Source organism: Macrobrachium nipponense, chromosome 42 (genome assembly GCF_015104395.2).
Source record: "Macrobrachium nipponense isolate FS-2020 chromosome 42, ASM1510439v2, whole genome shotgun sequence".
Taxonomy (NCBI): Eukaryota; Metazoa; Arthropoda; class Malacostraca; order Decapoda; family Palaemonidae; genus Macrobrachium; species Macrobrachium nipponense.
This window is the reverse complement of record NC_061103.1, coordinates 33,750,692-33,769,190: the sequence shown is the minus strand read 5'-3', so window position 1 is coordinate 33,769,190 and position 18,499 is coordinate 33,750,692. Positions and strand designations below refer to the sequence as shown.

Here is an 18,499-nt window from a genome sequence, read left to right as displayed (position 1 = left end):
ACATTAATAGGCTAGCTATAGTAGGCTAGCCTATTCCAAGGGTAAGCCATAGGCTAGTAGGTAGTACCTATCACACAATTTTCATAATTGTATAGGGTAAAAAACTGCATGGTACAGGGGTGGACCATGTACAATCAATGTGTACAACCCCAAAAAAAGTACATTATAACGCGTCCTGACATCGGAGATGGGCATCAGACGCGACTTGTTGTTGGTGAGAAACAGAGCTAAATACCTCTACTCCGGTGTCAGGACGCGATATAATGTACTTTTCTTGGGGTTGTACACATTGATCGTACATGGTCCACCCCTGTACCATGCGGTTTTTTACCCTACTACTATAACTGATTCACTTAAGGTAGATTCTCAGATGAGCCTTATTCTTACGAGACGTTTGTTTGGTGGCCGCTGATTGGCTGGTACCGGGAGGTAGGCAGCTCCCAGCCAATCAGCGGCCGCCAAACTAACGTCTCGTAGGCATAGGGATCACCCAAGAATCTACCTTAAGTGAACCAGTTATAGGTAGGTACTGGTTACTGTGATTTTGATGATTATCTTAAAACTGTTCACGGGCTACCTACAGAAGGGGGGAGGGGTTAATAAGCTACCTCAGACATGCCACAAAATACTATTGATTAAACCTGTAGCTAGCTAAGTTTAGCTAGAAAGGGGGTGGGGGAGAGCACCCAGGGCCGGTCGGGGGTACAATGCCCTGAGTAAGGTTAGGTTAAAAGATGATAGGTTAGGGTATAATAGTTTTTAGGGCAATTTTTTTAGGCAATAAAATAAACATTTATAATGACAAAAAAGTGGACATGCCTACAAAAGATAAATAGCCTAGGGTAGTAAGCAGCAGGAAAAATAGCTACAGCTTAAGTATGGCTAGTGCGTCTGGTATATGATCTTACGATTAAAAATAAATACTCAAAACACTGATTACATGTAGCTCCATGCCAATCATACCAACTTAAGGTGATCCTCAGCAGCATTCAGATTAAATATATCGTTCGTTTTCGTCAACAGCCATGATTTGTTTACTAGAGAAATAGAAGAGCCATGGTAATGCAGTATTGCCATAATATCAAGATTAAATGGGTATTACTTAGAGTAATTCTTCCGGTGTTGAGTTTATTTTCTAAGAGAAGACAATCATCGTAAAAGTTACTAGCATTCAATACGATATATTTCATACGTTTTCAGCTAACAAAACATATAAAAAGGTTCCTCAGAATATCAGAAGAATGAGAGGACCCTGCTGGTCTCAGTAGACGATCTTTAAACCATTTAGTTTGGTAATACTGCAGATTGGCCAGCTTTTTTGTGAATGAAATAAAAGGGGCGAGTGGGAGAGAGCACCCAAGAAAATAAATGTGCTCTTATTAATAAGAAAGAAATGGATCATGTCAGGCTTATCTGTAAGACAAAAACGCTTTATAAATCAACAATGAGTCTTGTACATTCAGTAACACAACAAGAACGCGGCATAAAACTAGATTTCATCGGCGAAAAGAAAGACTACCTAAATTTTGGATATACGTAGATTAAGCAAATTCACGAGTTTGCTGTGTTGCCAACAAAAGCAGAGAAGTAAACACTTTTTATTTTAATATATATTTCCGATAGCTGTAATATGGTCAGCCATGTAAATGACACATCAAGGTGCAAACTGTAAACATAAAATAGGCGGTAACAGTAGAACCTTGTTGCAACGTTTGTTATTAAAATACTTAAATGAAACATCGCATTACTGTAATTTACTTTCAAAAATTTTCCTTGTGGAAATGTTTTATTCAACGTGGTATAAATAGCCCTTGATTAATGTGAAATAAGTAAAATTCAAAGAGAACTCATTGTGGTTTAATGTATAAATTAGAATAGCGCGGAGATTCCTCTCCGTCCACTCTCTTAATTGGCAGTTGATGACACACTTTTGAGAAGCAATATAACTAATCATACCTTTTAATGATGGGAGGAACTGCTTCATTTCAGTGTGTTGTACTTTTTAGCACTCGCAAACCACCTATTTTACTAATTCCATATAAACTTCATTTTGAAAGAATCAGGATTTTTTTTTTTTTGTCTCCGAATTTATCATTAATTAATCTGTAATTCTGCAGTGCGTTAACTTTGTCTAATCAAGTCCCTTGATTTAATTCTAATCAATCTCATTCATGCGCTGCATTCTATTTTCTGTGGATTAGAGATGTTAATCATCACCCATTTAGTTCACACTCACTGAATATCATTCCAAATTAATATACACCTCAAATTCGTTATTTAAATGTTTTAATATTGGATTTATTAGAGTATCTAAGCCAAAGGCCAGCACTGGGACCTATGAGGTCATTCAGCTCTCTGCAACAGAAATTAAGGGTAAAAGGTTTGAAAGCAGTGTTGCCAAGTGTAGGGACATATCCCTACGCGTAGGACATTGGGACAAATATTTGCAGCGTATGGACGCCCAAATAAATTGTGGCAAAAACGTAGGGACATTAGCCAAGTTCCCCAATTTTGTAATTATATATAATAATGCCACTCTAAAAGATATGTGGCGCCTTACTGGTGCCAGTAACGTAGCCATAGTACCAGAGACGTTTTTCAATCTTCAATAGAAATTATTACACAGAACAAGAATCAAACAGGAATACCAATTTTTACCGTTTACGCTCATAAATGAGCGATCTATTCCTGAACGTTTCTTTTACCAGGAAAGCTTAATGTCAGTGTACTGAAAAGTTTGATACGCTCGCGTATTGCATACATAAAAAAGCAATGTCGCATTATTACTTGTATGGAACGAGATATAGTAAAAGATGACTTGAGCTGATTTCATTTGCTGTTATAATGGAAATGTGTGCTTATCAGTGATTTATGTCGAAGCTCTTGTGTGTGTAGTTGGCTTAATACTCGGCCTCTTACACGGTTCTTAAAGCACTTTGCTTAAGATCCTATGTTACAATGACTGAAGCTGAGCCAAGTAATCGTAAGAAAAAGCAGCCAAAAAGAGGATAACTTTCGAAAGGTAAAAATCTCTTCCAAGAAAACAGGATTTCGAAAAAAAAACAAGTAGAAATTTCACATCTAGTCAATCATATGTGTGTGTGTGTGTGTGTGGTTCATACCAAGTTTCTAACATTTCAAAATGAGAGCGTATACATGTTTACTTTTGCAGTATGTGTTTACTTAGCATTTCAGATCTGGAATTTCATTATTTTTTCCTTTTCTGTGAATTGTTTATGTAGTACAAGTGAAAATAAGATAATACCATTCTTTTGTCAGTATGAGAATATATTTTTTCGACACATTACTTTTTCAATTGTTTCTACTAATGTTTTTGGTCGATTATGCCAAAGAAAAAACGTAGCGTCTCAGTGGCGTGGTTGGTTTGGTGTTTGCTTCTCACCTCGGTGGTCGCGGGTTCGATTCTCGGCCATTGCATTGAGGAGTGAGAGATGTGTATTTCTGGTAATAGACGTTCACTCTCGGCGTGGTTCGGAAGTTGTGGCGAAAAAGATGGACTTATAGTGGACTGTATTATATGCTTAACGTTGTTACTTGGTCAAAAACCGCTAAAAGCCTTACGTAACAACTCCACAAAACTCCCTTTGCGGTTTCTAAATTACGGGGAGATATCTCTCAACCCAATTCATTATTAACGAGGATAACACATCAATATCATTAATGAATAGTACCACAATTAAGTACTTTCACTTACTGAGCAGTCCTTGTAGACATGAACTCAGATCATAAATCGTTATACGACATACCACGAGAGGTACGCCTCTCTCTCTCTCTAAATGTTGCGAGTACTCACGGGTTGATTTACAGACCTTAGAGGACCGCTGTGTTATCTCGTTTCTAAGTTATTTGCATAACCTTAAAGTATGAACACAATAAAGGTTTATCAGATCAATTTATATTCACCATCCACAAAACTGAAACATAAGAAAAATGAAATAAAATCGAGGGATATTGAAACATTTGATAAATGTAAAGTTAAAATTAATTTAATAACTAAAAGTTAAACATATCAGAGTAATAACATATAAGTGACAAATGAAATTAATCACTCAAGGGGAATTGTAAATCAATGGCACTCAAATGAAACAAATTACGACAAAATTTAACAAATCAGGGCAATCGCCCTTTCTAAATCCACACACACATCACTACACAACACTAAATAACAGGTCACCTCAAAAGTTGAGCCAAGAAGCTGTTCGTTCCGTCCTGCATTCGGGTTTTGTTGGGGGAAAAAGAGATAAGTTATACAATTACCACGAATGTAGAACTGACGTACAATGTTTTCATGAACATAAAAAACTCTACAATAATTGTCACTTCGTTGTCAAAAATAAATTCCAAATATAATAGTGTGCAACTTCAACATATTTATTAAATGTAGTGAATTAATTGGTGGTGTCAATACAATTTTGGGCGATCATGGCCACCCATACAGTGTACTACGTACATACGGCATACGCACCCTTAGAGGGCATGCAAAGGAGCGATCAGAGGGGCGAATTACTACCCTTCCCTTCCCCTCGTGATCTTTTGACCTCCCCTAATGGCTTCTCTGGCGAGAGGCACAAACAAGACCCAATGACACCAACTCTTACCATACGTAATATCGCAATACAATCACCCAAGAACAATTTCAAATATATAAAGACAAATGAATTATCATAACTAAAACAGTAATTATACTTCGTTACTAAAACGTCTACTGACGTTTATGTCAAAAAGACTTCGTCTTTGTGTAAAACCATCTTTTCGGTGCTAAGCGCACCCCAGATACTACGTACTAGAACATAGCAAAATCAGATAAAATAACGTTAAGAGTGTCATTCTCGAATAGATGTGGTTCTTTCACCCTTATCATGTCATGCAATGTAGACGTACATATCTTTACAAAATATATGGGCATGCGAATATATTTGGTTTTCACATGAATACAAATACAGTAACATAGTTCCTGTCTGTCGATTACCTGACAGACGGCAATATGCAGTGAAAATCAATAAATAATTTCTTATGAGACAGACACTAATAACTATAATAAAAGAAAAATAGCATGGAAACAAGTGAATACACAAAAATATTAGAAAATAAAATCGTTGTGAGAGGAATTCCTCACAGAAGTCACGTAAAGCCGTTGGTCCCGTTGCCGAATAACCACTGGTTCCATGCAACGTAAAAACACCATACAAACAAACAAACAAAGAAAAACGTAGGGACATTCTTCTGAAAATCCCTAGAAACATAGGGACATTTCACATTCTGCGTAGGGATAAACTGGCTACAGATAACCGATTGACTTTGTAACACTGTTTGAAAGGTGTAACGGGAGGAAAACCTCGCAATTGCATTATAAATCAATTGTTAGAAGAGGGTGGAAAGTAGGATGGAAGAAAGAATATGAAAGGAGGTACAGGAAAAGTAATGAAAGGAGTGGCAGATAAGGTCCGAAGGCACGCCGCAAAGAACCTTCAGTGATAATAATAATAATAATAATAATAATAATAATAATAATAATAATAATAATAATAATAATAATAATAATAATAATAATAATAATAATAATAACCTATCTTTATTCAGCTCAAGGCCATATACACGGAATATACGAAATACAAACAGTAACATACACAATCTAGATACATGAGACATGATAAAAAAATTAATAGTCGCAACTTATCCACAAAATAGCTGAGGTAGCATAAAAGATAGTAAACATAATACTGGTAATAACAGTAATTTATTATGGAGAAAAAAAATGCATTGAGAGTTATAACAGTTAGTGCACAGATTATATAACTTAAATTTCAACTAGAGACCTTAGGTGGTTTACAGTTGTCAGGTCCAGAGGGCTAAATACGAAAATTTTAATGTCAAAAAACTTTAAGGTGATAGTATTCACCGTAATAATGAAAAACGTAATATATCAGCAATAAATATAATAAAATGACAGAATCTGCAGATGACATCTTGCCAATACAGAGGTTAAGTCCTTTCGGGGACAAGGCTTCATTTCCCATCTTTCCCACAATTTAGATCTTACTTCTCCCTTCACTCCTTAGGATGCTTTGTATGAGCGAGTTGCTGCTGTTCCTCACTCGGGTTACCAGACTGGACATTGTTCGCCTTACAATAATTTTTAAATTGTCCAGGTGGTTTTCTATGCACATCTATGTGGCGGAGTGGTAGCGGGGAGTGTTTGTGAGGCATCTCAAAATGTCTTGTGCACAACAGTGATACGTCTCATGGTCTCTCGGGTATAGTTCGTCCAGTGGGAACACCCATAGATACTGTAGAAGTACGAGCGGAAGAGCAGTAGTTTCACGTCTCGGTGACAGAAGGGAAACCTCCTTGCAATCATGTTACCAGTTGCACATAGTTTACGACGTCTCTGCTCAATGTCTGCCGTATCTTTAGGTTGTCGGTGATAATGTGACCCAAATACGGAAATTCGTGCACAAATTCCAGCCGATGGTTTCCGAGGAAAATTTGTGGTTCTGCAATATGCTTAAGCGATCCCGGGAGCAGCGACATGCACTGGGTCTTGGTTTCGTTGTAAATGATATCAAATTCCTCTGCATATTGGCGGCAAGTGTCGATGAGTCGTTGGAGACCTTGCACTGTTGGGGAAATCAGGACCATAACGTCGGCGTAACAGAGGTTGTTTATAATAGTTTCATTGACAGTGCATCCGATTGGGAGTGAGTTCAGTCTGACATTCAAGGCATCTGTGTACGTATTAAACAAGTATGGAGAGAGACTGCCCCCTTGCAGAAGCCCGTTTAGGAGCCGAAGGTGTACGATAATACGTTACTCCATTTGACACAGAATTACCGTGTGGAGAACCAGCAATGTAAAATGCCAATTACATATACGGGTGTGCCTCTCTTATGCAGCTTCAGGTAGTTTACTCTGTCAAATGCTTTTCTCACATGCACAAAAAAACAAAGGAAAACAGGAGTGGGCTGATGATAGGTAGTAGTTCATCAATTCTCTCAGTATGTAGATGCAGGCGTCGGTTGAGTGGTTTGCTTTAAACCCGAACTGGTTGTCAGTGGTGTGTAGAAAGGGGAGAAGTCTCACTAAAAGAGCCGACTCAAGTATCTTCGATGAGATCGTTGTGATTGCAATCGGCCGGTAGTTGCCAGGGTCGCTGCATCCTTTAGCTTGTTTTTGATTAATGGTATCAAGTGAACTAAGAGTAGGGAGTCTGGAAGAAACTGGTGAATTATGCAAGCATTGAATAGGGCAGCTAGCAAAATGTAAATTATCGGAAGGCAGAATTTGAAAGACTCTGCGGGAAGACCATCACAGCCGGGCGACGATTTATTATTAGGTAAGCTGTTTATGGCATCGCTGATGTTACCTGGCGTAATACGGTCTGCAAAATGAATGTGAATGTTGTCAGTAAGGAAGTTATCTACCTCCCTTCGGGAATCTTGATCATTTATGCAAATCAGGATATTGTTGAAGAGATCGCCCCACATACTTGCGATAGCCTCGTATCCGACTGCTTCCCCTACTTTGTGATAGCTTTTTAGTTTTGGTTTGGTTGGTTTGGTTTTAAAAAGTTTAGGTGTAACACCAAGCACTGGATCATCACCAGATCTAAGTTTCTAGACATTGCATCGGCTCTTAGTTGTCTTTCATTTAACCTGCAGTGCTTAAGAGCAAGTTTGAACTGAACTCTCCGCCTGTTCTCATTAGTAATGCAGTGGGTCCTTCCCTTGGGCTACCATTTTGCCTCACAGTAAAAACATTTCTCGTGAGTATGTATACAGATCTTTAACAAAGTCATTCCATCCAGATATTACGAGAATTACCTTGACGAAATCTATAGGTAGCCCTGTCCGAAGCAAACATAGCGGAGATTATGTTCGAATAGAATTCATTCAGATCCTGCTCGTGGTGGTCATTTCTACAATTTGTGTTAGTACAAAGTAAGGCGTCTGCCGGTTGAACTATTGACCGCAACCTAATTTCAGTGGTCGCCCTAAAGTATCTGGTTTTCTGTTGGTTTTTAAAATCTGTTTACCGCTGGTGGGCGGTCAGTTCGGGGGTTCACGGTAGGGAGGGATGGCGTACTGAATGACACCTGTAATGGAATGTGACCATAGTGAATATTGCAGGTCATAATAGAATCATGAAGTTGTGGAGATGTGATGCAGTGGTCCAGCCAGGAGGTTGTAATTGCATCCGCTCCATTATGTACAATATGGATAGAGAGGGAGGGAGGAGCATTACATCGCTAATTTGGAGAGCATGATTTTGGTAGAAGTGAATAAGTTAATTATAAAATTGTTTTGTGGGGTGAGAATTAAGGTCCCCGCCCCATTATACAAATATGAGCAGCATGAGAATCGTGAATAATATGTGAACTCCCTAGGATCATGCAGTAATGATAAAAATTATTGAATTTCCCATGGCATATAAACATTAATTATTAGGATTTCTGAGTTTCCCTACTGTCACTTGAAGCCCCAGCAATTTGTCACCCCTGTAGGTCATCACCTTTATCATATTGTCTCATGATTTGTGCCACAGGAAGAAAGGGCCCCCTTTCGGGCGACCGGCTGTAACTTGCATCAATGAAGTCGAGAAGGTTCTGAAGTCTTCATGAATTGAATCGCAGATGACAAGGTTATGTGGCCAAAGGAGCGTTTCTTGCAATGCAATGATGCCTTTGAAAGTTTTTGCAGAACGTGTTTTTGGAGAGGAATGTTCCACATGAGGGTGCATTGTCGGCATTTACCTGCTACGGGGGATTTTAATCTGGGTCTGCCCTTTTAACCGATTAAAATTCGCTCCTTAGAAACCCCACCACACTATTGTAACGGCTTAACGGCACTTAGTTAAAAATAGGCCTATATACTCTAATTTTGAGGACTCTCGGTTCATCAGTAAGATAAAAATGTCACTCTATTCCCATTCCCATGCATGTTGGCAGCACTACCACCAGACTTTTGTTGAAAGGCATCAGTCTCTCTTATGCAATGTTTGGTTGACATGCTATTGTTGTGTAATATTCTCTTCAGTGATGCTTACTTAGAAGTTGGCTCTCAGACTCGGCTCTAACATAATTACGTCGAGTCTTCCTTATTGTTTGTATGGTGTTTTTATGTTGCATGGAAACCAGTGGGTTATTCAGCAACGGGACCAACAGCTTTACGTGACTTCCGAACCACGTCGAGAGTGAACTTCTATCTCCAGACATACACATCTCTCACTCCTCAATGGAATGGCCGAGAGTCGAACCCGCGACCACCGAGGTGGGACGCAAACACCATACCAACCACACCACTGAGGCGCTAAGAGTCTTCCTTATTGACAACGGCATCCATTTTATGCAAATATAATTAATTAATGGATAAATCAAGTGACCGTAAGTTTATGAGTCTTAACAGAATTATGTAAAATAAATCTTAATAGAATTAATCAAAATACAAGAAAGAGAATATAAATTTGAAATCAACAGGAAATTTAACTAGGAATGTTGAGTTAAATATAGAATTTAGGCCAAAGGCCAAGCACCGGGACCTATGAGGTTATTTAGCGCTGAAATTGAGATTGAAAGTCAAAAGGCTTGAAAGGTGTAACAGGAGGAAAACCTCAAAGCAGTTGTACTGTGAATCAAGTATTAGGAGAGGGTGGAAAGTAAGACGAAGAGAATATGAAAGGAGGTACAATAAAAAGAACGAAAGTGGTTGCAGCTAGGGTCCGAAGGCATGCTGCAAAGAACCCAAAAGCCTAAGTAATGTCTACAGTGCACCAAACGAGGTCCACTGATGGCACTAACCCCTCTGCCGAGACTAGAAATGTTGGTCTGGCTATGTACTATAATCCTTTGTACTCAGACTATTGCAAATTTTGTGTGGATTTTTTAAAAGCACAATACTATAAAAAAGAATGTCATCATTTGAATGTAATATGGTTCTGGTACGTTGATTATATGACAATGCATTTGGGCCAGGGAAATTATATTGTTAGAATACAATAAAGTTTTGTACATACTTACCCGGCAGATATATACTTAGCTTATGTCTCTGACGTCCGACAGAAATTCGAATTTCGCGGCACACGCTGCAGGTAGGTCAGGTGATCTACCCCCCTGCCGCTGGGTGGCAGGAATAGGAACCATTCCCGTTCTAGAACCAGATTTTCTCTTCCACCTGTCTCCTGAGGGGAGGCTGGGTGGGCCATTCATCGTATATATCTGCCGGGTAAGTTAAGTATGTACAAAACTTTATTGTATTCTAACAATATCATTTTTGTACATGCAACTTCCCCGGCAGATATATACTTAGCTGATTGACACCCTTGGTGGTGGGTAAGAGACAACTATTTACTGAATAGACAGGTAAACAACATACGTTGTAGGTAATAAAAAAAAATAAAACCTTGGTTCCTACTTGTTCAGACGGAAGATTCCATGGCTAATGCCTAGGAATCTGCTTCGCCTCAAGAGCCTCAGCGAGGATGTGACCTATGGCTAAGAGTTCTTGTGGGTCTGTCGATGGGGTCTTATCCATTTACTCGACAGAGCCTCTTACATGACAATATGCCTATGCCTAGTGGCATAATTAAGGAGCACAACACCGATCCCGATCACCTGATCCTAACACAAGGGTTAGTGCTTAAGTTGAAAAGAGTTATCCCCCAAACTCCTTTCAAACAACCCAAAGAAAACACGACAGGGTTAAATAAAATTTAACTCACTAGTTAAGGATCAGTATCGGCTCCCTATCCCAGCAATGTATCCGCAGACACGTATCAACCAAGAGAGAAGGATCTCTCGTAGGTTATCTTGATCCTTCGGATATGGGAAGTCAACACAGAGTTGCATCTCCGTATGTGACAGCTAATATGTCCTTATGACATATTGTTAAGGAAAGAACAAGAATTCAGAAAAGCTCGCACTTCATGCGCTTTTAATTCTCAGCTGTTTTGAAGGAATCATCAATGCACTTGTCAAGTGCTTAGGAGATCACATTGTCTCAAAGAAGGCCAGGGCATTCTTTGATATAGATCTCTTCTGGGTGAAGCCTGGAGCCTGGCTAGCGCTTCGTGCCTGCAGGCGCCTAGCGCCTGTCCTAGCGCCTCGCGCCTGGCTGGAGCCTTGCGCCTGAATGGCGCCTAGAGCCTGGCTGGAGCCTCGCGCCTGGATGGCGCCTCGCGCCTGGCTGGCGCCTGATTGGCTCCTCTCTCCTGGCTAGCGCCTGGCTGGAGCCTTGCGTCTGGCTGGCGCCTTGCGCCTGGAGCTTGGCAGAAGACTTCATGATTACTGTCTATGAGTCTGCATGCCTCAAGAGTTTCAGCGAGGTAGGGACCTATGACTGACAAACCCTTCTGGAATCATGTCAATGGGGGCTAGCCCGCTTACACGACAGAGCCTTCTCGGATCGTGCCAATGGGGGCTGACCCACTTACATGGCAGAGCCTTACCTGTATCATATCAATGGGGACTAGCCCTCTTACATGACAGAGCTTTAGGTTTCTCTTTACTGGAAGGAGCCTTGCGCCTGGATGGATCCTCAATCCTGACTGGAGCCTAGCCTTGAAGGAGCCTGGCACCTGGATGGCGCCTGGCTGGCTTCTAGAGCCTGGCTGGCTCCTAGAGCCTGGCTGGCGCCTCGCGCCTGGCTTGGCTCCTCCACACTTGCTGGAGCTTCGAGCTTGGAAGAGTCTCTAGGCTGTCTGGCGATGCCCACAAATCGGACACTCTTATATCTTTCTCCGATTTGTTCGCCTCTAGCGCATTTGCGCCAGGTTGGAGGCCCGCTCCTTCTCAGTATCCGACCATGACAGAGTTCCTTGGAACTGTCCGCCTCTGGCGTTTTTCGCCTGTATTTGGCATTTGGCGCCTGGCTGGCGCTACATTGTCCGAGAGTCCTGAACAACCACATAGTTTATCAGGAGACTGGAGAAGGGTGGAAGAAATTCTTCCCCTTTGATCTTTTGGCCCCTGGCAAGGGGAGGAGGGATTGTAGTCAGCTACATCCAGTAGACGACAGGATATCTAACAATACAGAGAGAGAGTTCTTCCTCCGAGGAGGATCCTTCGTGAATACTTCCTTTGCTAACGAGATCCCTTCTTACATGTTGATGAGGTTCCTCGTTGCAGAATCTTCCCTATCCTTGCCCGAAGGAAGGGAAGGAGTCTGGAAGTCGAAGGAAGAACTCCGAGCTGAAATTGGGCGGAACCCTGATTTCTAGCTCTTATTGTATCCTTCTGAATACCTTCTGGGAAGCATTTCGAGCCCTCATCGCACCCCGAAGACTCTGTAGGCAAACGTTTAACAAACCATCTCTTCTTCTGTAGATGAAAAAGTAAGTACCCTGCCTGGGCAACGAAACTTCTATCTGAAAGCGTTGCGTCAGGAATAGAGGGTTTTAGTTCTTTTGCCAGACATACTATGCTGGCAAGAACCCATTGCCGAGTCTCCATTGAATCTGATGCGAGATTCCAATGCACAAAAAATTCACTTGTCTTCTTGGTCGTTTAGGGCTAAGAGAAACAAAGAATTCCTTCATAAACTTTCTCAAAGAAGTTTGATGAGGAGCAGTTCCATTTTGTCGGAACATGGAAATCTTGTGGCCAAAAAAGATCCCATTCGAAGTACATGATATCCTACTCTTTGTCGTATTGCGGTATCGTATAAGATCCCGAAGATCTTAATCTTCTGTTATCTCTAATTCCCCTTGTAGAGACAGAGTATAGCCTTTTACTGCGTTCTTTGATAGCAGATATATACCTAGGTGATTCTTCCCTCTGAAAGTGAAGAAAGAACCTCGCTATGTGGTTCACAGAGGTATCGAAGAGGACAGTTTCCTCATTCCATCTAGCACGATCTGCAGCAATTCTATGTCTTAGCCATGACTATTGTCATTTACCTTGAAAATCCTCTCATTCATGTCCACTTCTGGTCCAGTCTGCACGCAGAAATACTCAGAGTGGAGAGGTTTTTCAGGTCTATTTAATATAGATTCTGATAGAATATCCAGATACTCTTGGAAAAGCCTTACGAAACATGCTGTGAGAAGAACGTGTCTTCTGTGAATCCAACTTCTCTAAGGCCAAAATGAGGCATTCATCCTCTCTTCCTTTGACGCCCATTTATCTTAATATCTGTTAAGAATTTATAACTAGGGGAAAAAAGACTAAAGTTTATTCCCCTTCTTTAAATTAAAGATGTCGTATATTGCTACCTCTCTTGGTTCGAGGAAAAGGAAGCAGTCTATAGGAAGCCTGTTCGTCTTCTACCTTGCGAAGAGATCTATGAAGAAGACTTTCCGCAGGTTCTCAAAACTCTTTTCAATAAATGTTAGACATACGTTAACAGTTATTAATCTTCGATCGAGAAGGTTCTCACGGACATGCAAATCTTGCATCGAACCTTTAAGGATCGTTACGTTCCGTGTCTGTTCCCAAATAGGTTCTCTTTTGTTAATGCGAACAGGGGCGAAAAAAGAGATTCTCGATGCTCTTTGCGATATGAGAGAGTCGTGGAATTGGCCTAAGTGATTAAAATAAATCATTTCATCATTCCTTGTTAGCGACCCCTTTCCGATTAAATGAGTAACGAAATCAGGAACGAATCTTGCCGTTACCGAGCCTCCGTGAGGCTACTGGTTTGTTTGTTTGTTTGTATGGTGTTTTTACGTGACTTCCGAACCACGTCGAGAGTGAACTTCTATCACCAGAAATCCACATCTCTCACTCCTCAATGGAATGGGCCGAGAAACGAACCCGCGACCACCGAGGTGAGAAGCAAAACACCAAACCAAAACACACTACGGGACTCTTAGGTTAATAAACTCGGCTAAAACGAGAAAATATCTTGGATGGTGCTTCTGGCGCATTGCGCCAGGCTGGCGCTTCTGGCGCATTGCGCCAGGCTGGCGCTTCTGACGCTTTGCGCCAGGCTGGCGCTTCCTTCTAGTTCTTTTAAGGTTATGTGCCAGAACATCTGTGCCCTTATGGGTACCCGACATCCTTCACGTGTTAATTCCGTTCTTAGTAGGAAAAAAACTTTTATATACGTAGTAATATCCCATTCATGGGAAACAACTTCTGCCACTAAGAGAATGTTTCCCATCCGACTCACCCATCTTCTCTTGAGCAATATCCGATTCTAAAAAGGTTGTGTGCGTTTCTCGAAAGGATGAGAGAATTATATTATATCGTGCTCTGCCGTATTAGAATCCTTTATAATACTGTCACATTGTGGTAAACAGCATTAATCTAGGAAACCTTTGTAAGGATACTAGGAATTCTGTAGTTAACCTCGGTATGTGCATAAGACTTGACCATACCGTAGTCTTAAAGTGAATTCTCTTCTACTACATTCATCTTCTCACTAAGCATGTACTCTAATAAGCCCATGCTTTCGTAAGCATGAGAAGCATCATATAATGATAGAGTTCCGCTGCGTTAGAATCCTTTAATAATGCGTTAGAATCCTTTAATAATGTTACCTACGGTAAACAGCATTGAAATGTTGTAATATCTTTCTTATTTATGTTTGCTTAACTATCCCCTCAATCCGAGATTGTAGGGGAGAGACACGGTTAGTTATTCCATCCCGCAGGAGAGAGACATGTAACCAACCACTCATGACCGACACCTACATGTTACTGCGTTGGTCTCTAAGGCGCGATAGCAGTCTCCGTTAGCCGTCTGGCCTTACTCTTCCAGAGTTGCCAGCTACTCCATTAAATAAAGGAATCTTATTTAATTATAATCGAACTTCAGGAAGTTCTTATTCATGCATATTTAAGCGAAACAAGACTTCGATAAATCTAGAAGCTAAGTAGGTGTTGTCTTAACAATCCCTTTAAGCGTAGTCCTTCCTAGGAAATTCCTGGAAGGATACTGGTAATTGAGTTGCTCTGCAAAGAAGTAACTACGGTATGTGTGATTTGCTGTATCGTATTCTCATACAGCAGAGACTCTACTACCTTCTTTCCCTGCCGAGGCAGATAGAGAAAGGAAAAATTTTTACGGTCTTCGTTCTTTTCGTTAATAGAATGATAGAAAGAGTATATATATCTCCTTAAGGAAGGAAGTTAATCCAGGAACTCTTTAAATCTTCGTGATTTCCTCATAAATCGCGGAAGAGACAGAATTCCTGTTCATCTGTAGGGTTTACGGAAGGAAGTAGATATTTCCTATCCGCCATCATACCCAAACGTCGATGAGATTCTTATAAGAAAAACTCCCAAAGCTCTTGCCTCTTCATAACGAGGGAAGAGCATGAATGAAGGAGAGAGTCCGCATTGAGAGGAACTGCCAAACACAGGAGTCTTCTGAATAATGAAAAAATGGCTTCTCTTAGTATCAGAATCCTTCTGACAAACGCGACGGCGTTGGTCAAGTTAAAAACTCAAAGAGGAGCCTCGCGACTGACCTCTCTCATAAGAAGATTTGGAATATTCTGGCGCCTGGCTCCTTGCGCCTAGCGCCTGGATAGTTCCGCACGCTAGAAAGGAGACTCGCCCCTGGAACGTTCGCTTGCGTGGAAGGTCCCGTGCGCCCTGATAGTTCCGAGCGCCTACTAGACCCCTTTTAGAAAAGAGCCTCTTGCCCGGAAACGTTCAATGGAAGGATCGTTCTGATTGCCACTGTACTATAAGGCTCCTTGCTCTAGCCGTGTGTTTTTCGCGCCAGGCTGGCGCTTCGTCTCTTTGAAGGCGCCTTGCGCCAAGAAAAATTTTCTAGAACGCGGCTCGCGCTCAGTTGCTAGAACGCGGCTCGCGTTTGGTTGTAGGAACGCGGCTCGCGCTAGTCTGTTTTCTGGAACGCGGCTCGCTGCTGGCTGTTGGAATGTGTGGCTCACGCTGGTCTTGCTGGAACGCGGCTTCCTAAGTTCCTGGCTGGTCTCTTGCTCAGTGTTCTCTTAGTTTTCAGAGAACGCGCTAATCATCAAAACATATACATTCTTCGTCTTTTCGGATGCAAGATGAAGAGACGCACTTTTTTAAGGATGCCCTTTCAATGGCTATCCTTGGCAGTCTAGGACGCTCTACAGAACCTGCCGAGGGGACGCCTGACCGGTGGGGATTCTCTGAAACCTCCTTACGGCTTTCGACATTCCTTCTCCCCTGGGCTTGGGAGCTTGAAAGAGGTCTAGGCCTGGGAGCGAGACAGAGCCGATCAGACGCACCCTCCACTGCAATGGGGAACACTAGTAATCACTTCTTACCTTTCAATAGCTCGCATTTTGAACCACAATCCTTGTCTTCAAATTGCAATTATGAATTTGAAGTTTCTGCGAAGTAAGAAGGTGATGAGGATGCAACACTACTAGTACTGTTAATACTCTAATTGCTCGTTAGTACGAGTTTCCAAAAAACTTTTAAAAGAAACGTATCTAGTTACTGCTTTACTGACTCCCTAAAGTAGGAAGTCAGTATATTTCCTCAATCAATTCTAACACTTATTACATGTATTAATGAATAAATATTAATATTTCCCTTTCTTGCAAACTATGTGAGTCTCTACCGAAAATTTCGGTAGTTACACGTCATATATTCTTCGAAATTTTCGAAGCCAAATTCATTAAAAAGTTAATAAAAGCGTATGCCGAACCAAAGACCCAGTACTTCCCTGCAAAAGACAGCCCAGAAGATCGATGGCGATGAAAAACGAAAATCAAGTCAGGAGGTAGCAACAACATATGTTGACACTACCGCGACAGAGAAAATCTGGTTCTAGAACGGGAATGGTTCCTATTCCTGCCACCACAGCGGCAGGGGGTAGATCACCTGACCTACCTGCAGCGTGTGCCGCGAAATTCGAATTTCTGTCGGACGTCAGAGACATAAGCTAAGTATATATCTGCCGGGGAAGTTGCATGTACAAAACAACAATGTAGTAAATCTCGTACTTTTCTTTGTTAAATTAAAAGAATTGGTTCTATATAAAATTTACTTTGGATATGAAAAATGAAGGCAGCCTGCCCTATTTTGGGTTGCCTAACGCATGGAATTATTAATGGTTAGGTGTACAGAAAAACTACCAATTTTTCTGCTTATGCACACTTTACTGTAGCCAAAGCAATGAAGTCAAGTCGATTTTCACGTCCATGTCTTTCAGAATACTACTTCTATGCAGCTCTGAGTAGTATATTGGTAATGAAATAGATGTAATTAAGAATAAATCCATATCACGTTAAGAAAAGTTACAAAAAAACAGAGAGGACGTTTAAGGCCTCTCTTGACTAAAGAATGTGTATATTAATTCTCTTGTAAGTCATTTAAGGTTTTATGTTATAGCCAAATTGAGAAATCATTCCACCAGGCACAGGGTCTATTATTGAAGCCAGTTTTGTAAAACTAAGCTTCTGTAAAATTAGGAATATCAGCCAAGGATTACATAAACTGAATCCATTTACTTCCATAGTGTGTACTGCATAATTTGTATAGATTTTTAGGATGATAGTGTACCTGGGCTTCAAGCAAAAGTGGTGTGAGCCTAACTACATTGACACAAAATTTCTACCATTAATTATCCCTTCTCTTGAACATGTCTTCAATAATTAAGCACAACAGGATTTATACCGTGTGTTTGATTTTCCTCATGGTGATATCTGCACAAGACATCGTGCATTCCAGCAGAGACTTCATGTAGACACCTAAATAAAAAAGTACATCATAACAGATAAAGACAAAGCATAAGCATGTAAACCTCAGTAAGCTACAAAAGACAACCCTCCAATGAAAATAGAATACTACTACATTTAGAATTTAAGTCAATAGCCAAGCACTGGACCCTATGAGGCCATTCTGTGCAGAAAGGGATATTGCCAGTATGAACGTTTGAAAGGTTTAACAGGAGGAAAACCTCACAGTTGCACTTTGATCAATTGTTAGGGAAGGGTGGAAAGTCAGATGGAAGAAAGAGATATGAACAGTGGTACAAAAAAAAAAAAAAAAAAGAGTAAAAGGAATGCAGGGGTTGCAGTTAGGGGTGAAAGGGTTTCTGGAAAGTAAGGCCTACAGTGTACAGCATGAGGTGCACTGACGAAGCTACCCCACTACGGTCCGGATGAAAATGAAGTTAGATTATCAAGAAACACAAATGAATTGACCAAATTAATCCTAAGGTGAACAAGCCACGTAACGCAATTAACGTTAATCCTTAACCACGTACAGCATGACTACCCAAACTGCTTAAAATTTAATAAGTTACATTCAGTGACCCAATGATGAAAAAAAAAAAAATAATGAATAGAAAAATCAGAAATATCAGCACCACTGCTGGAAGCTGATCGTTGAGAAAAACTTCTGGCTGTACAGGTCTCAGGTAACAGTGAGAATGAAGCAAACAGTAATAATGGCAAAACAGTGTATGAAGTGTGAGCCTTCTAAAACTTGACTTCCTTAGCAAATTGTTTTTTCCTTCCTTGCTTTGTTTTTGCACTCATCTATGTAAAATTTTAAAAATGTAAATTCTAATGGTATTTTATTGATGTTTTGTATA

General features: G+C 40.7%; 1 protein-coding gene across 1 annotated transcript in view; it reads left to right on the top strand.

Moving 5' to 3' along the window:
- LOC135213069 (zinc finger protein 721-like) overlaps positions 1-18,499 on the top strand; it is a 62,866-nt gene that overhangs the window by 5,960 nt on the left and 38,407 nt on the right. The window lies entirely within an intron of this gene.